Genomic DNA, 19,946 nt, shown 5'->3' with positions numbered 1-19,946 from the left:
GTAACATCAATTCCGTGAAAGTTACCTGTCAAATGGAAGTATTTAGTCTGTTGATGTATTTAGGATATGCCACTTTTTTCAGTTCCCATTGTTTCTTATCCTGCTTGTGAAGCCAACCACCTTGCCCTTTGTATGGTTGAGTCACTATCACGCAGTGCCAGTTTTATGCCAATGAAAAGCTACTTAAATCACTGGTATTACAGTAGTGTAAACCCAGAGCAACTGAGTGCTGAAACCGGGCTGCATATGAGTCCAGCTCTGTGGGACTTGGGGAGAAAAATTCAGAAAGGAACAGACACAAGATATTTCCAAACTGATCTCTGAAACATTTATGGGCACCTCAGACCAGCTCTGTTTTAAAATCCTGAATGTTTCCCCCACCTCCTAAAACACGTCCCACACATTCTGGCAGATTAAAATCTTTGTCTCCAACATGGACCTTTCCCAGCCCCTGCATATCATGAGCCAGCCATGCCCTGGCTGGATCTTCCCTATCGCCTCTACAATATTTTATATCTTCCTGCTGAAGGGTAAAAGGAAAACGTGGAAAAAAGCACAACCAATTTGAACTTCACGTGACAGAGGTGTGCAGCTTTACCACCTGTCTCCTCATCACCCTACCAATCAAACACAAAGCAAGCGCTCCAAAACAAATTCGATCGTAATCATTCAAGTCTTAAAATTTGTCACAGGCATTGCTGCTGGAATGCAAGCAAGGTGACTGCATGTGAGCAGACACACTCGCTGGATGGAGGAGATCCTCCTTGTGTGACAGGAGGCCGTGGTTTTATGTGACCACCCACCAAAAGTAAATAAATAAGACCCAATTATTGCTGGCCCAATGGACAGGAAAGAATCCAGCACAGCGTACCAAAATCTCGTCAGGCTCCTGCCTTTCATGCCTCTAGTGAGGCTGTTTAATAAGCCATGGACGTTACATAACCGTGGTCACGTTGTGTGTCAATGTTCCCATCCGGAGCCCCGCTCTCGCTGCTTCACTGCACGACTCCCCTTTGGGGAACCCTCACCCTGCTCTCCTGCGCTGGCAGCAGCAGCAGCAGGGATCTCAGATGCAGACAGGCTGCAGGTACAAAGGATTTCAGTTTCAGCAATCCCTACACTAGCCAGGGGAGAATCAGGTACTTTCTCGCAGCTATAAAAGCCACTGAATAAATCAGATCAGATGGTTTCTATGCCGCCTTAAAAAGGAAGTGATTTCAGTGCGGTGAGTGCTGTAGGCTGCAGTCAGACTTTCTCCCAGCAAGACTCAATGCTGGGACAGTAAATAAGTACAATTGTACTGGTCATCAACTAAGAGCTAGTGCTGGTCAAAATGACACCTAGCAAAACCCTTAGTTCATTCTTCTTACCTAAATGAACTACCCATTTTGTTGAATGCAGAAGTTAACTTGCTTTTCATTAGAAAAGTACATCAAAGCTAGACGAAATGAAAAGCTGCATTCTCAGGCACAGATGGCTGCACCACCCTCCTCAAGTCTGTCCCCGTCCTCCCTTTTATCTAATACCACAATAGTGAAGGCACTAATAGGCACTCTTTGATATGAGACACCTACATTTGAGTCCCTGAATGAATCCTAGCCTCAGTTTTACTCCCTGGTTAAATTTTAATGTTCAAGTACTTTGCATGAAATGGAAGAGCTCCCACACGGAGAGATTTAGGAGATGCTCCTGAAGTCTGAGGTTTTCTGTGTGCTGGAGAGGTAAAGAGGTCTTGTCTTAAAGCTCTCTGAAGAGAAGGAGGGAGAGAAAGCAACCCTGACCTTATCTCTTTTCTTCAGAAGATGACTTTGCTACAGGATAGAATTAGAATAGCATCTTTTCCTCCTTCTTAGGGATGCAAAATATATTTCAACCATGCAAACCATTCTGGAACAGAAAAATCTCTCCCACTTTTAGGAAACAGCCTACCAAGTAAAACACTGACCAAATCTGCTTATTATTAATAACTTATGACATTTTTAGAGTTTATCAGAGTAGCACCCAAGATCCCTTGATGCTTCCTTGCATCCTTTCTACAGATGCAAACACTTGCACCAGAATCACCATAGCAAATACAGGGTAAATCCCAGGGCTCCTTTCTGTTACTGACCTGACAGACACCTGGTCTGCTTTAACAACTGCCCTTTTCATAATGCCAGCCTTTTCCGAGTCATTGCCTACCTGGGGACAAGTTGGAGGGGAAATCTTGTGTTGCATGACCTGGTTTTGCTGAACTTTGAGGCTCACACCCAAACTCAAAAGTAAAACTCAAAGGGAGCAAAGCAGAGTCCTCAGCCATACACAAACCCACATTCCTCCTGGCCCTAACACAGTCTGAAAGCAGCAGAGCTCCTGTCTCTCCTCACTGCACAGATCCTCTTCTGCAGGAACATCCCTGTGTGGGGATCTTAAATGAGCCCACACTCATTTAGGATGCTCTGTAGCAAAAAAATGCCTCTTCCAGACACCAAAGGGTCAGAGAGCATTCTGGAGACACACAGGTCTCTCCTTCCCTGGTTTCTTCATTTCCTTGGGTTTCTTTCTACAGCAGAGAAGCGCTGGTGAGAAGCTGAACCTTTGGGTACCTTTAGCTACCTGAACTAAACACAGAAGCAGTGCAGGGAGGAGCACAGCCAGCACCAATTCTCTCCCCTAACACAAGGAGGGCTGGGGAGTTGCCTGAGCAATGGGTGATTTGTCTCACACAATACAGACATCTCTCCACCTGAACTGATCTCCCTCTGCATCCCCAGATCCCCACAGGCTGGCCAGGCCAGGTCCATAGGGTCCCAAAAACACCAGTATCTCCCCAGTGCCTGCAAAGGAAGCAGCTCAAACACAAACAGGTGCACAGGTGACACCAGCTGCTGGAGTAGCTGCTTCCCACCAGGGAACCTCTTGTCATACATCTGAGCAGAAAGTGAGGTACTGGGATTTGCCATTCCTACAGTAAGCAGTGTGGCTGGAGGCTTCCTGACAAAATTTAGGGGAAGGCAACTTCTAACAAGGAGCGAGGATTACGCATCTTCCCCTCTCAGTATGGAACTATTACCTGAAGAGAAAATTAGATAATCACAGGATGGGAATTTTCCTGCTAGCCCAGAGGTAAAACGCTGCACGTGACTTTTAAGAGACCTACTTTTGTCATATCATATATTTTAACATCACTTCTTTCCACCTACAGAGCAATTTTATCAGTCTTCCAGCGCTGCTAACTCTTATGTTGCAGCATTCTTGCTGAAAACTTCAGTTTATAGAAAAAAAGACCTTAAAACCAGTAAGTCCCCTTGTCAGTTAAGGATGCTGAGACACCCTGGTAAGTCAGAACAGGAAGACAATGAAATAGACTGAGAACTTTCCAGGTTTGCAATAAAAAGAGAACCACCCTTCCCAGCAGACATTATTGACAGCGCTCACTGGAGTACCAGGGGAGAAAAATACAATAAAAACCCACAACAGCAATACTTTTGCCTATACTTCCCCCAGTGATACTGCTCCAGGCTATATTCAATAAGAGAAAGAAGCAAATCATAAAATAAAGGAAAAAAATTGCAGCACAGATAAGCAAAAACTCTGCTATAAGTATTTTCTTTCTATAATTCTTAGAATTTATCACAAATCAAACTTAAACCTACTCTCTAACCTCAGCCTTGTAAAGCAAATGGGACTCAAATCCTCTTGCTTTTAAAGGCGCAATGCTGCAAAACACACTTGGGATAAAGCTATTCCTCCCACTCAGGCTCTGTGTGCGCTGCTGTTCTGCTGTAGAAGCAGCTTCCCCTGCAGAAATGGACAAGACTTCAGCACCAACTTAGTGTCTCCCTAAACACAAAGTCAAGCACTTCAGACTGGATTTAAGAAAGATGTTCTTGCTGCCTTAATCCCAAACTACTGACAGAACAGAAGAGATTACCTTGCAGCTTCTGCTCCCAGTGCAGACCCCATGCTACCAAGTTTCCCATGCAATATGCAAAGGGATATTTTTATCCCTACTTTATAAGCAATACTGCTATACTGCAGGATGCTTACTTTAAAGATCCTTTTTCTAGCTGCTCATATGCAGCTGTTGAGGGCTGGGGAGTACTGGAGAAAACTCAATGGACTCTCTTTATGCAGATGCATTAAGCTCAATTCCTTCAAATGTGGAAATTCCAGAAGATGCAAGGGAAGATTGTGCTCAGGAAGCACCACAATGGGGACATCAGAATGAGGAACAGAACAGTACCACCGAGCAAGAGCTAAGCTGTAACTCTCCCAGTGTGCAGCATCTGTCAGACCGGGCACTTTCCCTTCGGTGAAGACACAGTTGTCACCTGATGACCCTTCTTAGAGCAGTCATCCACTGACAACTCACTGAACATCCCCTGAAGGACACCTTGCTTGGTTACACTTTCCACAGACCAAACTCACCACTTCTGCCTGCCCTGCTTTTAACTTTCTGAGCCCTCTGGCACAGCTGAGGCTAACTAAATCATGATCTGACTGCTAATCTTCCTGTCTCTACTTAAATGGTAATGTGATGCTGCCATTATTCACTTCTGCTGTCCTGCTGCTGAGCCTTAAAGTCATCTCAGTTCACCATGAGCTGCTGTGCTTCCTGCCTTATTATGCAGCTACACAGTGATCTTCATCCTCCTGGGGCTTGCCAAGGACATGATAGTTGCAGGGTGCTCACATGCACTTTGTTTAATCTCCAGGGGCACGCTCACTGAAGGCCAGAGGATCAAGGCTAAATCAGCTACTCTGCAGAGTCACGTCCCACACCCTCAAGCTGCAGGCATTGCTGAAGATATCTGCCGTGAGCTATGGGGAAAAGAGCAAGGGCACTGACAGAAATATCCCTCTTTAATGACCTTTTCATTTAGCTCTCCTATTTAGGGTAAATAAGGAACTCACCCCTTAAATGGAAAATGGAGAACACAGAAGTATAATAACTCCCCTTGATGCAGAGAGGACCTATGAGGTCATGCATCAATGCAGCATTTAGCAAAGCCCCACTGAGGGCACCAACTCCTGCTTATTTACATCAACAAAGCAGCAGCACTAAACCCCTGGGGGAAGGAACCCTACTCTCTTATCATCACTGCAGGGTAGCTCAATTTGCTCCAAACCCCGAGTTCTGAAGCAGCAAAGAACAGGGCACACCACCGACTTCCAGCTGCAACTTCACTATGGCAGGCAGTCTGATATGGTCTCATTTCTTGCAACTCTCAGAATGCTCCTTATTACAGCAACACAATGGCCCAAGGGTGCAGCAAGCCAGTCCCCACTTTGCCTTGGGCTGGGAGTTATAAAAGGACTCAACCATACTCACAGAAGTCACCTTTATGTGAATTCTCCAGGTCAATGGCACAGAAGTTGGAGGGGCCACTTTTCAATGAACTCTTTTAAGAAATGAAGGGCTTAGCGACCTTTGAGGGATCTGAGCCACTGGCTCCAAAGATTCTTGCAATGCATAGCAATGATCTTGGTTGGCAGGCAAGCCTCCACTTGAGGTTACTGGTGCAGAACTGCTCCTCAGTCTACTTCAGAAGTTACTGTGCTGGGTGCCAGTGGTGCTTGTGTGGGTTATGGCATAAACTGTGAAGCTTGGTGAGTTACTGCTCTCTGCACAATGAGCTATCAAACAGCAGAGGACTCCGTAAGCTCAGATGGGAAGCAGTGATTTTCTATCCAGCAACCTACAATAAGGTACAAGGAGGGCACCTACTGCAGAATTTCCACAGATTTGCCCATTTGTTTGCTCTCTTTCACTGCAGTTCAGTGCCTCTCTCTGGTCTTAGCACAGCAAGGCTGTGAGAGATGCCAGCAGCAGGATCCCAGAACAGTCCCTCTGGCATCTCCTCAGGACATCGGTCTGGTGAGGGAGAAAACATCTCCATCTCTCCTCTGAACCACCTCGGCACACTGCTGACTCCCTTCTGTGCCTGTGCAACAGTTTTGCTGAGGATGTGACTGCAAACACAGGAATTGTAATACACCTCAGAAGCATATTTCACCTAAATATTCTTCAAACATTTGTTTATTGCAATTAAACATTTTAGCCTGGAATTTACACATTCCATTATTCTTATTTTCCCCCATTCAGGCTGCAGCTGTCATAATGGGAGGTTGATTTATGACTCACCTAACCAGCACTCAAATCCTTAGCACACCAAGCCCAGCATGCAAGTCAGAGCATAAACTGCTCCTAATTTACTTAGATTAACTCCGCATTTTAAGTGCCACTGCAGAAACCGCAGTTCCCTTCCCCTAAAAAGGATGGGTTCCAGAATACTCGATAAGCCAATTTTTGCAAACATGAATTTCACAGACAGAGAAGGGCACCAAAATCCCTCCTTCAGAAGTACAGCATTAATGAAGGCTTGTAATAAATCAGAACAAAAATCAGCAAGCTCCATGCAGATTACTATGGTGACAGCCATCAGCACAGAACTTAGGGATGAAAAGCTGAGGGAGATAAATGCTGGGGTTATTTTCCCAGCCAGAAGCTGCCAAATTCTCCAGGGTGTTTGGAGTTAGAATGAAGTAATTTGGCTGTCTCAAATTAAATGCATCACTATTGACATAAATTTAATAGCACAACTCACTACAATGATTTACTGAATCCACCCAAACTAGGAAGCTCAGGAATAACACCGCTTGCAGCTGTGAAAGGAACTGCTGCCCTTGAAGACACAGAACATGTTTCCTCTAGCCAAACCCTGACCAACTCTGCCACGCTGTGACTGTGGCTGTAAGTCTTCAGCAGAAGCTGCACATGGCTGGTTGTGGCTGCACCTGCACTGAGTCACGCACGGAGCAGGTTGGAGCACCGGGAGCCACACGCGGGGATCCTGGAGGACACTCCAGCTGTGTCATGCAGGTGTGGAGGTGGGAAATCCTTCTGCAAAGTGCTGAGTGTTTTCAGGTCCCACAGGAGTGCACAGAAGTGCACACATAGAGGCAAGACATTTATTTACCTGTGTCACAGTATTTTCCAGTTTCTGTCACTAAACTCAGCAATATTGTTTGGGGCTGAAGGACATGTATTCCTTGAGGAAGCCTACAAGCTGGTGGTCAGGATGGCCTGGGCAATGCTGCCTGCAGCATCCTGAGTAACAGGCAGGAGAGGGCAAAAGAACTGCAGAGCCAAGGGAAATGAGTGACACAGGGGAGAATTAGTGTTTATCTGGAAGTCTCCTCAGGCTGCCTGCACATAGGTCCAGCCACAGTGGGTAACAACAGCTGCCCAAGCTTTAGGGAGCTCTGTAGCAAAGTCAGGCATCCAACCCCACTTTGCAAAGCTGCCATGAGCCCCTTAATTTAGATGCAGCCATTTGGTTTAACACACTGGCACACCACCCAGCCTGTGAGTAGGATGGAGAGGTGGAAACAGACGTACTGACATCAAAATTTACTTACGAGGTCTATGGTTTTGGGGGCACCAAACAGTCAGCCCCACCTCCTTTCCCAATGATGCAGGACGAAGGCCATACTCAGCTTCAGTTTAACATGATTACAGGGATAGTGACACTCTCCAATTACAAAGCATTCATTTGGAGAAGAAAATGGCTCTGGGACAACAGGGCTGCATGGCACACTCATGTATTTACTCATCTCAAGTGTAAATCTCCACCCAGAGCTAATAACTACAGAGAAACAACTGGTGTTTCCAGAATGCATTACATGTAATAACAGGCTGTGCTGGCAGGGATGGCCTCTCTGTTTGAAGGACATGCTTCCAAAAATGACATTTCCCTAACTCAGAGGGATGATGGGCTCAAGCCGATGACAGCACCCGTCAAAGCAATCGCCTCCTGTCACCATCATTGAGTCACTAGAGCAGAATGGCACCTTGCAGGCAAAAAGAGCATCCAGAGAAGTGATTTCCTTTCCTATGCTGGTGCCTGCCAGAAGGAATAGTAATTAGCTCTCCAGCATGGAGCACAGCTGCCTGCCTGCACCTCTCTACGATGCCTGCTTTGCTCTAACCAAGACGAGTCCCTCCAGGGAAGTCTTATTTCTCACTTGTAGAGTAGGTGGAAATGATGTGATTGCACATCCATGGCATTTATGCAGGTCCTCCCGTATCCAGGGAATCAGCTTTACAGGGATGTTAGTAGAAGTCTGAGGTAAGGGGCAGAGAAATTAGTCATATAAAGCGTGGAAAATTGGGGGTGCCACACGGAAAAACTACTGCATATCTGTGGATGGTCTTAGCACAGTCTGTGGATGCTAGAAAGTAGAGAAGTTACCCTGCTGCTCACTCACTCTCCAAGATCTGGATCCCATATCACAGCCACCTAAGGTCAGCGGCTCAAGGATAACAAGGTACGAAGTTGTGGATGAGTTTTCCCAGAAGGCAAACGGCAAACTAACATATATGACATTTGAGCTACCCACTCTGCACAAACACCAAGGGCAAAACAGCCATCACAGCACTGCGGGGCCAGAGGAACCCAAAGAGCACTGCAGCTGAAACAGAGGGACAGGAAGTGGAGGAGAACTGATAGCCCACCTGCCACCAGGTATTTCGGCATAGAATTGTAAACTACCTCTGAGTAAAACTGTGTAACTGAATATTTTGCTGAAAAGTTCAAGCAGCTAAAGCTATATACAAACTCTATCTCACTAACAGAATAAAAGGAGAGAGACCTGAAAAGATTGCAAGTTTCCATTTTTTCTTTTGACACAACATTTTCTTTGGAAATTTAATAAAAAAAATGTTAAAAGAGACAGAGATTAAATCCAAAGCTTCATTTTAAGTACGATGAAATACTGCATTGAGTCTGAATTGTCTTCTCCCCAGAAGTTTCTTTTATTTGACCAGAGAACCAAAAAAAAAAAATCAATTCTTCATACAGTTCACTGCCAGGTTTGTCTTTGCCTCCCCCAGGATGCGGTTATGTTGCTTTGTTGATCCACTGTGTTTTAGCAGCAGACAAAATTTCAAAACATTTCCCTTTCAAGAGCAATTTTCTACACCTGTATTCATTCGAGCTCTGATGATAAAACCAAAAGCCAGGCAGGAACAAAAGGCATATAGAAGAGATGTAGGGCTGTTCCAGAATTTATGCAGGATAAGCTTTTTCTGGTAAAGGAATTTAAAAAAATGAGAAATTTAATGCAAAAGAAGTTGTAGTTACAGCTCCTAAGCTGTCATTTTCCAGCACAGTCAATGCCTTGGCTACTGAAGGTTAAAACTTGCTCATAAGTATGGATAGCAGAGCATACAAAATGTATTATTTATTTTGAGGAACACCCTGCAATTATTCCTGACATATTGTGTAATTAGCCAAAATTACAGCATATTCACCGAGAGTGAAGCAGAGGATAGCATAAATATTATGTGTGAGCCCACAGTCACTGAGCACATTTCATCTGGGTGCACACGTGTCTCATGAACCAACCAAGCGTGGTTCTCCCTGGCCCCCTGGGCTGTGCCAGCTCCTGAGCCAACAGCCACAAAGGGGAAACACGGGGAGTAAAATCCTGACTTTCCCCATGCCGGCAATGGGAGCTCAAGAGCCGTGTGAGGATTTAACAAATGGGAACACCCACACCTGCAGAGCTTTCAGGATGACTGAGCCCAAAGCTCATACCAGAGAAGAAGAGGCATATTCCTATACATGTTATCCCAAGAGAGGTGGAAAGATGAGCTCAGAGGATGTCTGGAGAAGCTGCTTGCTTTGCTGCCTCGAGCTGACAGGAGAAGATGAAAAGCAGCCACGCCCTCTTGCCATGTTTGCAGCGCCTCTTGACCTGCAGCTTCCCAGAGAGAAGGTTTTCTACAGAGCTACATGTCAGACCCATCCTAAGCACTTCTTTGATGGCTCAGAAATCCTGGAGAAAGTTGTGACCGTGCTCTGTGTGTGCAGTTAGAAAGATTTTGTTTTGTTTTCTTGACTTCAACATGCAACATAAAACTTCTTCACTGTTAATCAGATTTCTTACTGGTTTCCTACAAAGATGTGGTTTGGATATTAGGACATTCTACCCAGAATTTGCTCCATGGGAGGATACAAAAAACAAGTCTAAGAACATCCTTCTAAGGAATGCATATCTGGAACCGGCGTATAGGACTGAGGTTGGACTCATCAACAGTGGGGGTCCCTTTCAGCCCTGCTGCTGGGTGACCATGACTTGTGGCATTAGCACATTCTGTACCCCGAGTTTTGAAGGGCTCTACAACAGAGTTCCCATCTCCCCTTACCTTGAAGTGCCCCGTGCAAGGCCTCCCATCACTAAGAATGCTCACATGAGTGGAGCAGACACCACCCCTGCTGTTCAGGCCTGCCATAGTGCTGGGTTTTATGCTGTTCTCAGATGCTAAATCTCTTCACTACCCCTATCAATCAAGCAGGACTGAAATACTGCAGAAACACTGAGAAGTCCCTCATACAAATAAAGCATACTATGGAAACAATGACATCAAACTTCCACCCTGCTCTGAACGCCTAGAAAAGTAGATTCGTTAAAAGAGAAAATGGACAGAACATACTACCAACAAGCACTGAGGAGAAACTACTCACTTTAGACGCGATCAGTCTCAGAGAAGGCACCTGGTCCTACCAACACCTGCTCACAGAAATGCCCTGGATAATCACTGGATTGCAGCTCAGGGAAAAATTTGGGTGTCATTCTGCAAGCTTTATATAGACCCAAGTGATAACATCCTCTTTTGCTACAGTACTCCTCAAGCAATCTCACAGCATTTTCCAATGGGATAAACATGTGAAACTCCTTTATTTAATAGGTAATGAGCCTGTGATGTGGAAAAAATTAAATCTTGAATCAGTCGGGTTGTATTGCAAGAATTTTTTTTGCTCACTGCACTAGTGCAGCTTAAGCATTTCTTCAGCCACTTGGAAGCATTTTTGACTCAAAACTATGTTGTTAATAAGTTTCAACAAATCTTATACAACACCCAAATACATAATGAAAACGTGCTTCTTGTGCCATTTTGGTCTGAAACATTATACTTCAAAGAGCAAGATCATGCTAAAAATGGCCAAAATTCCACCATATGACTCAAAGTTCTTTCCTTTTGCTTAGTGAAAATGCACCTTCTTTAATCTGCATGATGATTTTAATTTTCCATTAGAGCCAAAGGTTTCCTTCAAACTAATGGAAACACTCCAGGTGTGAGAAAACCATCATCCACTTAGTTCTATCTAAAGCTCTGTTTTAAATAACGATGAAGTTTTATTGCTCATCTCTCAGCACAAACACCTCACTTCTGCTATCAGGCAGCCCTCAGGACTCCAGTGAGACAGGCAGGTTCACCTGCCTCCCAACTGCCACCTCAGAAGAGAGCTGAAACCGATGAGCTCCTTCTCCAGGGATGTGTGTGCTGAGGATGACACAGTGCAGATGGAGTGAAAACAGAAAATCTGCCTCTCCAGCAGGTTTCTGAACAAAGCTCCTGCTTTCTCAGCTCCCCAGGAGGGCTCAGAAAGCTCTAAGATTTCACTTGGTGCTTGCTAATCATTCAAGAGCTGCTATGGGGATGTAGCTCGAAAAATCTCAGAATTTATTTAATGGAAAGTAGAGTAGAAGAAACAGGAAGAAAAATAGAAGAAGAAATGTCTGTGGAAGCAAAGAAGACAGGAGCGGCATGGAGTGAAATTAGCTGCAAGCCAAAAGAAACCTTTAGAAATGTTTCAATACTGAAGCTGTGCGCCTGCCAGCAGGCAGAGCCCATACTGATGAGCACCCCACCTCACTGTCAAAGCCAGCAGAGAGTTACTGGTTACACCACACACTCTGCCAGCCCTGTTAGCCACAGTCACAGACAATCCCTGTGAGAGTGTGATGCTGATCACCACAGAATGACCGCAGGGACAGTGACAGATCAATACCAGAGGCAGCCAGTGACTCACCCCGGCTCCAGTTACAGGAGCTGTGCCAGGAAAACCACCAGCTGCAGAGCAGGTGGATGGTCCAAGCCCCTCACCTGCCAGCATCTGATCCCTGCATCTCCTGCAGCCCAGTGGCTCCCGTGTCCCCAGGGAACCCTTCAGCAACCCAACCCTAAGCTGGGCGCTGGAAGCCAAAACGAGCTGTCTTTTTTCTAATTTCTACTGCTTCTCAATGTTCTGGAAAATGTGGACTGGCTTTTTGCAGCCTGGCTTCATTTGCAGCAGACCCATCCACTTGACCTTTTGCAAACAGTTTTGCTTTGGGGGATGAATGAAATGTATTTATTTGGCAGCTCAGGCAACATGGGTGGCAACTGCTAAGCAAAGAAACTATCTGTGCAGCCAGCAAGGGGAGGAGACAGCCAACTATGCTATTCTAGATAAATATCAATTAAGTGAGTATGTTCTATTAACCCCAAGACCTCTTTTCTTCCTTCATTTCAATCCAAAATGCTTAAGTATCTCAAGAAAGGAACATTTCAGGGGAATTTTATCTTTATCATAATTGCAATCAAGTTTCAGCTGGAGAAGAGGCACAAGTAACTATTACATTGCCTCTCTGTGGTTATTTTGCCAGGTCACAGCATGTAGCTGTCCACTGGATGTAACACATGCCCTTAACAGAGCAGGCTGCTGGAGGGTAGGTGAGACAGGAGTGTACAGAGGACTCCATATATGCTGCTGTGGGATGTAAGAGAGGCTCTGTGCCCTCCACCGCTGTAGTGGCTGTATCTAGCCCTGGATCTTCATCCTCACATACAGCCTCCACCATGAGGGGCAGCCAGCCATCTTCTGACATCTATCAATGAAGTCACACACTCCAAACAAGAACTTTTGTGCTGAAAAGGTCTCAGGAATAGAGATGAGGAATGCAGGTAGGTTACAGCATTACTGCTTCTCTCCTTTCACCAGAGCTGCTCACCTTCTGGCCAGTGAAGTGCCAGAGGTCCAGAGCTGAGGGTTCCTCTTCAGGAATACAGCAGTGCCAGCCCAGTACCATCAGAGATCGAGTTTGTTTTCGTGCTCGGTAACACTGGAGGAGGAGGGGGCACTGATGCAAGTCAGACTGGATTGCACAAAATTCCACCTCCCACACAAAACTTCAGGTACAACAGGTGCACATGCTGCCAAGAAGAAAGAGGAGCTGCTACTGCTACCTCCCCCCTTGCTATTGAGCACGGGAGCTCAACAGTCTTCCAAAATTAAGAGCTCTGCCTAGAGCTGCAGAAGCCCAAGCAGCACCTCCTCAGTGGGTACCCTAGCGCAGCAGAACAGTCACCTGCTCATGACAAACCCAAAGCCACAGAGCAGATGCAGTAACAGAGCTGCACAGACCCCTCCCATGATGCTGCTGCTTCCAGCATTAACCTTCACCTCCCACTGCAGCCCACTCCACAGGGGAAGGGCAGAGAGCAGAAATGCCTGGAGCTGCATGGAGCCTCATCACAGTAACAACCAGCCAGCACCTCCTCTCAGAAGACTGGAAAGGCTCAGGACTCAGAACCCCACCCTGGTTCACGGCTTTCTCCCTCTGCCATCTTTAGCCAGGGCATTCTGGAATGAACACAGGACAGAAGAGGTGTTTGACAAGTGCCAGCTTGCATCTAGGTGCATTTTCTCAGCAGCCACATAAGTTCCATCAGAGTGTCAGAAAGCCCCACTTCAGTGCTTGGAACAAGAACAGTTATTTGTTTGAGCTGCAGTGTGGGGGCTGGAAAAGCCAAAGTGAGTGGTCTGCCTGAACAGTGAATCCCACAGTTGTGTTCCACAGTTCTCAAGAAAGATGCTGTCTGCTTTACCATTTTAGAAATGTGTTGTAGCTGCTATTTTCAGAGGTACTGTTAAGAAGAAGCTGTAGCCCAACAACCCTGTGACCGTGCTGCACAAACTCAGTCTCCGCATTGACTCCCTCAAAGCACAAACCCCCTGTTCCTGCAAGCTGGAGGAGAGGCATCCATGAGTGCATCCATGATTCTCCTACAGCATTTCACAGAGATGCAAAGTAAAACCAGGCTCTGTAAAGGCCAAGTTATTTCAGGATTCTGCTACATGTCAGAAGAGGGGGAAGATAAAACAATAGATGAAGTAGCTTACTCCATGCTCAGAAAGGATAATACATTAACATGAAGAATCTTGCGTTAGCTGGGGAATAGAGATGAGCCACACATTAAACAGAACAGAGCACAAAGGTACTGCTCCCTGATAGACTGCAGCAAGTACAGCCCAGGCACGGAGTAGATGACTTCAGTACAGGTCACTTCTCAAGACATCTCCAAGATCAAGACACAACAATAATGCAGTCATGGCAGTGACACTATGACAGCACACAGAACATATGGAAACACATCTGTATTCAATGATTAGTTCTTTATTTAAAAATTAGTTCTTTGGAGCTGCTTTCTCTGACCTGTTCTTGTCTATGCTCTTGGTCACCTTCTGCCAAGCCACAGAGCTTGCAAATATGAAAAGGATGTCCATCTTTTACATGTTTTGCTTGATAAAATTCTTCCTTTGATTTTAATAACAAATCACAGCTTAGTTTCAATGTGCAGGAGCAGAAAAAAATCTCAGAAGTAATGTGCACATGACTGTTCAGAAGGATCAGTCAAATGAGAGAAATGTCAGAGGGATGAAACAAGCGCCTACCTGGCCACTGTGGTTCATGGTATTCCTGTTTGGGAGCGGAAGGAAGAAAAGCAATAAGCCCAACTGCATTTGCGCTTGCTCCCCACCACAGTGAGACTCAACATGATGTTTGTCTCTCAAGCAGCCTCATCAGCTCCCACAGCAGCTCTGCTCCCCTCACTGCCCAAGTCAAGCCGATGATTGTTTTGGTTTATAGGTAACTTATCTGTAAAAATATGAAGTATCTGGTCTACAGGAATTATTCTAAATTTGTGTTGAATTCAGCAAAGTAAGGAAGAAAGGAAGAAAGGAAGAAAGGAAGAAAGGAAGAAAGGAAGAAAGGAAGAAAGGAAGAAAGGAAGAAAGAAAACCTTGTCTCCATTTCAGGTTTTTTTTGGAACTTTTGAGTTTATATTTCAAAGGAACATTTCATTAAGAAGAATACCAGAAAGTAAAAAAAAAAATACACATATCAGAATCTTCTAAATGAAATTCCACCTTCACCTCCCCCTCCCAAAAGACCTCAACATTTGTATTAATCAACAATAAATTGATTTATATGGATCTTTTATGGTGAAGGAAAATAATCACTAACCACTTTTTGCCCCAACTCTCCCATTTGGCTGGTGACGGAGGAATCAATCATTTGTATTGATCTAATGGTGAGCCTCTGGTGGCTAACAATTTCCACTGCTCTCACAAGCACAGATACCCCTGGGGCCACAGGGACACAAGATATCCATCCCTCTCAGAGCTTGGATGACTTCCATGGATTTTCTTGGCATCAACCATACTCAGTCCAGAACTAGTACGAAGCAGCTTACTGACTGACACGCTCATCCGTAAGCTGTATTGGGAAGCAGGCTGGCAGCTGAGTTTTCCCTTCTCTGGAGAAAACCAGAAAATGGCAGCTCCTCCCCAGATTTTAGAGACTGAGAGCTCAGGGCTGCTATCCGAGCCCCCAGTAACTGAGCACAACCACGCACCATGACATCCACCACATCTGCAGGTCACAAACCTGTGTGATACCACCCCCGGGGATCAACTGGATAAAATGAAACCCATCTGCCAAGCTGTCATGAGCAGGAGAGAGCCTCTTCCTCCCTCCTGATTATGTTGGCATTCATTAGCATGGCTGGTGCAGAAGGAGGTTACAGCACTGCCCCAGCCATGGAGGATGCATGCCCTCAGGGCTGTGCCCTTCCCCTTGGTGTTATCCAGGCTCATGTCTGGCTGGAGACTTGGCATCCATGCCCTTGCCTCAGCTAGCACTTCTATGAGGTCGTGCTGTCCAGGGGATGCCACATTTTCAGTCATTTCCATTCCCGTCAGCCACTTCTTAGATACAGGACACAGCACCAAATTCTGCAGAGAAGCAGGCAATAGAATGAGATGGATGCCCCTTGGCTGGGCACACACCCAGACACGCATGGACACGCTTACAGAGGAGAGCTGGGATCCAGGTGGAATTGCAGGGAGCAGCTATGCCCTGGGTAATGCAGCCAGCGTTCAGACAGTAGCAACGATGTGGACAAATTCCACAGGTTGGGCAGGTATCACAGCTGCTCTGACATGCACCACTCCACAAAAGCAGGCAAGGACTATGAGCTAAAAAGGTGTTTTTCACCCTGAGCTTCAATCATCATTTTCACCCTGCATGAAATCAGAAAAGACTTCAGGATTTAAGTCAGGGAATTTAACAGCTTGCAGATGACAGACTTCTCAAATGTTTTAAATGAATCTCTGAATGAACAAAGTCCTTCTATGTCCTTCAACTAAAGTTGCTCTCATATTTTACTTATACTGCTGCAAAAATATCTACATCCGTATATTTTAAGTTTCAAATCTCTATTTATTATTCAAAATGAGAAATACCGCAAAGGGAAAACATGGCTTAAGTTACTGCTTTTTTTCTATGAGCAAGCCATTCCCTTCACTTTGGAAAAAGCCTTTATATATCCTTAAAGAAAAGCATCCTTTCCCTGGAAGACCACAAAATATGTACCAGACAGGGAAAAAAAAAGGAATTAAAACAAACCAATTTTTTTTATTTTTTTTTTTTCCCCCTGGGTGAAAAACCTGTTTAAGAATGAGCTCTGCATTCTGAGCTGGTAACTCACCTATAAAAGCAGCATCTGAGGGGACTGAGACAATGCTACACAGCACCTGACACTGCCTGACCCAAAGCTGCCTCAATTCAAATACGATTTCCCCAAGTACTAACACCCTTTCGGTGGGTTTCACTGGGATAAAACTTCTGGCAATCCCCACAGATATTGTGCCTGATGCTCCAGCCAGTTTCCCTTCATGCAAGGCTGCCAATTTGCTCAGCTTTACTGTGCAGTGGCCATGGCATGATGGAAGGCCACCTCTACCCCAGCTCTCTGGGGTGCACTCCGCCTGAGAAGATGGCTGGTGAAGCAACAGTGACAGTTTTCACAAACAAGTGGGACCCATCAGCCCAGGATTTTCAGGCTGCTATAAAACCGCTGAAGAAGGGACATGCTTGGGTGCTTTAATTCAGACACAAAGGGGATGAAAGTACTTGGTTCAACTCTTTGCCAGCAGGGAAGTCATGTGGAGAGAGCTGCTTGTCAAGTCTCCAGCATTCAACTCTTGGACCCATCAGTCCCTGAGGAAGAATCCCCCCTTGAACCTGTACAGGCAAGGCATGCCATACAGTAATTTCTTTTGAATCCTCTATCAAGTCACTATGATTCAGAGCAAAATATATAATTTATAGATGTGCAATTGCAGCAAATCACATGTGTTAACTCACAATAATGGGATTAAGCCCATGCGTCGAAATGTTCAGTTTAGTCCACAGGATTCGTTGTCCTTATTTGGCCTATCTTAAACTAGTAAGTCATCTCGGAGCAGAACACATCCAAGAGCTCTAAAGAGCACAGTGTGCATGTGAGACAGCTGCCTTTGCCCATTGAAAAGACAGATAAAATTAGTTCTCATTTTACAACACAGTCCCTGTTGCAACCCACAAATGAGATGTTTCTGCAAAACAGACAAACGAGTCTGTTTTCCCCAGGAACTGATAGCTTTGATTATACAAGATATCCCTGCATGGATCTGGTTCCCCATAGCTTGCCAAAACCTTCAACTACTCATGCCCAGCATGAGAGACTCAACTGCCCCAGGGTGCAAATTCTCCCTTCCTATACGAGAGCAGGATTATGTCACTCTCACTTCACACAGGCTGCAAAGTGGAGCACAAGGTGCCAACCAGCGCCAAGTACCTCCGCTCACCCATGTTTTTACTGAATATTTTAGTTACAGCGCTGCTTGAGTCACATATTAAAACATGTAATAAACAGCTTACTTAATCGATGTAAGCTCACACAGTCACTTTACAGAAGCAAAGAGCAAAGGGAACATGAACCTTCATCAGAGTTGTATTTGTGTAATGTGCAAGCTACAGCTCCACCACTGCTGCATCCTGAGCTCAATGGCAGCAGGGCCCAAAGCGTGGTGTGCTGGTCTCAGCATTGGGAATCAGGTCTCTGTGTCAGGTACCTGCTCCATAGTGGGAGTTGGTCTCACCTTCTGTAAAATGGGAAGAGTCCTCTCCATTCAGTAGAGCTTGTTGAATACTACAGATGAAAACCACTCTGTGAATTCCAAGTGTTTTGACAGTTACTCCCCATAGTCATAAGACAAGGTCATGTTTAAAAAGGTAAGGAGAGATCCCCTAGCACTGTATCATCTCCAAATACAACTGTACCTCTTTTGAACAGAGTGTGTTTCTCTCATTCCCTTCACTGACTTGCAAACTACTGAACCAGCATATCATTAAGTACACATAATCACTGAGGTTGTGGGTCACTGCACAATGTATGCACATTTCTTTAAACCACTTTCAATTCATTTGCATGTCATTTTCTGTGCAGAAACTGGATTCTGAAACGAGCAAGTTATCTGGGCACAATACACTCCCTTGAATAAACAATCCGAGCAGCAGAATCCCTGTAGCACGCAGCCTCTTGAGCAACACGCCCAAGACCAGGAATACAATGTATCAGTGAAATAAATCCCTAGTTAAAAGATGGATGTAGGGAACTAAAGCAGACGACAGTCCACAGCCTAGGAAAGGACATTTAGACTTTTTTTCATAGCGACTTAATTCCTCTGGTTCTTGGATTTTATAAAATGAATACACTACTGGTTACAAGGGACTGACTGACAGCTCTGAAGATTGAGCAACTCTATTTTTACAACACTGAGTAGCACTGATCCTCCTTCTAAGTCAATAAAAAGATTCACTAAAATCACTCTTGCCTGTAAAAATGTTCCTCAGCATGAAAGTCCATGCAAGTTGAGGGAATTCTTAAAACTCACCGATTCTTCACAGGCCTTTACTGAGTCCAGGGAAGCACAGCTGGACCTGTGTAGCTGGGAGCACTGGGGTAGGACCAAAAGAATGCCTTCCTAACCACATCCTGCTGGAAGTCACTCAAACTTTCATGAGACAGAGCATCTTGAAATCAGGGTAACAGATCTACACTTCCCAGCCCTTTTAATCCTTAGGAGACTGCATTTAATAGCAGATTAAGATGGAGAGGAAAGAGGAATAGAAAAAATTGCATCAATAAGACTCCCAGTTCCCATTCTTGATCCTGCAAAGAGTGATTCCTGAGACAAAATGCCAACATTTTTCGGGCAAGAGCCGTGTTCTGGTCTTGGCTCACAGATAAACTAATATATAGGATAGTCCAGCCACCACTCATCACAACTTGAGTAGGAAAAAAAAGATAGGCAACTTTACCCTTTTGAATATTTCAATTCTCACTATATTTTAAGTATTTTATACCTTCTTGTGATACCTGCTTTCAAGTGCACCATTAAAATAACGGGTTTGTAGAGCCTAACCCATGCAATGAGTCTTCAAACATTCTCATAACTAAATATGGTCCCTGCCCCACAGCCTGTGAATCTGGAGTGCTGACAGCAATCCAGAGTGATTATTCCATCCCCTTTGTTGACAATAGTGTTGAAAGAAGTAGCCTTCTATGGTGAGAGGTTTGTCCCATTGCCTTCCCTTGTTTAGATGAGTCCAGGTCATGTACCTCAGTCTACAGATGAGAAGAGCGGCCTTAGCTACCTCTGACACCTTGGTGGAGAGTCATTACCAACAGACCTCAGCTGTGGAGAAAGGGCTCCATGGAGAGAGTGGTCGACAACCACAACTAATACAATAATGGAAATCATGGGAGGGTTACACAGGTTGATGGTACATCCTGAATGGCTAAATGAATGAGTATCCTTCTTTTTTAACCATTATACCGAAGAATATCTTGAGAAAACTACATCTTCACAGCAGCTTTTCAAACCAATCTCTGTTTTCTTACCTTTATGGTGACTTATAGCAGAGAAGAAAATAAAGCAAGACATAAATCACAGTTCTAC

At 45.0% G+C, this 19,946-nt stretch overlaps 1 protein-coding gene across 3 annotated transcripts in view; it reads right to left on the bottom strand.

The window, feature by feature from the left end:
• Window positions 1-19,946, bottom strand: part of FGF12 (fibroblast growth factor 12) — a 217,179-nt gene that overhangs the window by 77,093 nt on the left and 120,140 nt on the right. The gene's annotated exons all lie outside the window — the stretch shown is intronic.

The sequence above is a fragment of the Hirundo rustica genome, chromosome 10 (assembly GCF_015227805.2).
Source record: "Hirundo rustica isolate bHirRus1 chromosome 10, bHirRus1.pri.v3, whole genome shotgun sequence".
Taxonomy (NCBI): Eukaryota; Metazoa; Chordata; class Aves; order Passeriformes; family Hirundinidae; genus Hirundo; species Hirundo rustica.
This window is presented reverse-complemented; position numbering and strand designations above follow the sequence as displayed.